The following is a 1,371-nucleotide window of genomic DNA, read 5'->3' on the forward strand; positions in this document are numbered from 1 at the left end:
CTGTCCTTCACCGCGCAGCCCTTCATCCAGCTCCTGGTCTCCGCCCATGCCACGCCCCATATTAACCCCGCCCCTTGCTCGCCACCTTCCTTGGCCCATCCTTGGCCCCGCCCCAGCCGGCGTCCAATCCTTCACTGCCGCATCCCTTGGCCCCGCCCCCGACGGCGTCCAATCCTTCAACGCCCCATTCTTTAGTTCCGGCCCTTGGCCCCGCCCTCCGCCTCATCCAGTCCAACGCCTATCTCTTCGCCCCGCCTCTAGCCCACCTGCCTGGGAGGGCGCGCGGGGGGGGCCGCTCCTAAACGTCGCCCCGGTTACGCTGACTCTGTCTCGCAGCCGTTTCTCGTTGTAGGATGCGTGAATAGTAGGGATTCTTCAATCAGACTCGAAGGAAGAATCAGTCCTGAACGACTGATGCCAGCAGGTGCACCTGCCGAGAACTGCTTTCTGCTGAGCGGAGAACCCGAGCGGTGCTCTGGCGCAGGCGCGTTCTTCCCATTCGGTCGTTGGACTCGAAGGCTGGTAGACTGGCGGGAGGCGACAGCGCATGCGCTGACCCGCGGAGGAGTGCGCGTGCGCACCTCGAACCGCGGGCGGTTGCCTGGTTACGGCTATCGCGTCTCGGGTTTCCAGTTCTGCCAGTGATGTTGGTTTCTGCCCACACTAGTTCTCGCAAAGCAATGCCCGCCTGCTGCACAGAGCCCTAGACGGGGCAGGCGCCGCCGGCCCTCAATCCACAGGCTGCGTCGAAACCCCACTGCCCACCTGTGCGCGCCTCGAGGTCGGTCGTCCTGTCGGCTCCCAGCCGCGCCGTCCGCCTAGCCCAGGCCCCATCCTCCCTGGCTCGGCGGCCACCTCCACCGGCCCCTGTGCGCGTGTCCCATGCACACACTCAATCCTGTCCGGGCGTTGGGCGCGCAGTCCCCAGTTCCTCTCTTGCCTGCCTAATGCCCCTCGAGAGCCCAGCCGGGTCCCCTAAACCGCGGAGCCCCGTGGATGAAGGCTCCAACGGCTGAGTGGATATTTGTGTTGAATGAGAGCGACCCCCGAGGTACCGCACGACAGGTTAAGCTGCTGGGCCCCAATCTCCTGCTCCTCCCCGTGGCTGCTGCCTCGTCCTGGCACCATCGGAGCCCTCCATGGAGGATCTTAGGGAAGAAGGGGTGCTGCCATTTGTATCTCCCTTTTCCCGATGAGAGAAGGGAGGCTGGACCCACTCACCTGCACTCCTGCCTGGCAGGGATGGGCAAGGGCAGCAGCCGCCCCACTGACCAGCCTCTTCCGGAGGCAGGAAGGGTGGCAGGTGTCCCTGTCTGGCAGCGCCCGATGGCCGAGCTCTCCGTGCTGCTGCTGCTACTGCCACGGGCTGCC

The 1,371-nt window shown here is 65.4% G+C and overlaps 1 protein-coding gene across 1 annotated transcript in view; it reads right to left on the reverse strand.

Moving 5' to 3' along the window:
• SEC16A (SEC16 homolog A, endoplasmic reticulum export factor) overlaps nucleotides 1-758 on the reverse strand; it is a 51,984-nt gene extending 51,226 nt beyond the window's left edge. The window contains 1 exon segment of the mRNA XM_015572359.1: nucleotides 267-758. The gene's annotated coding sequence lies outside the window, so the exon portion shown is untranslated.
• Nucleotides 759-1,371: the final 613 nt, after the last annotated feature.

This window comes from Myotis davidii, unplaced genomic scaffold (assembly GCF_000327345.1).
Source record: "Myotis davidii unplaced genomic scaffold, ASM32734v1 scaffold609, whole genome shotgun sequence".
Taxonomy (NCBI): Eukaryota; Metazoa; Chordata; class Mammalia; order Chiroptera; family Vespertilionidae; genus Myotis; species Myotis davidii.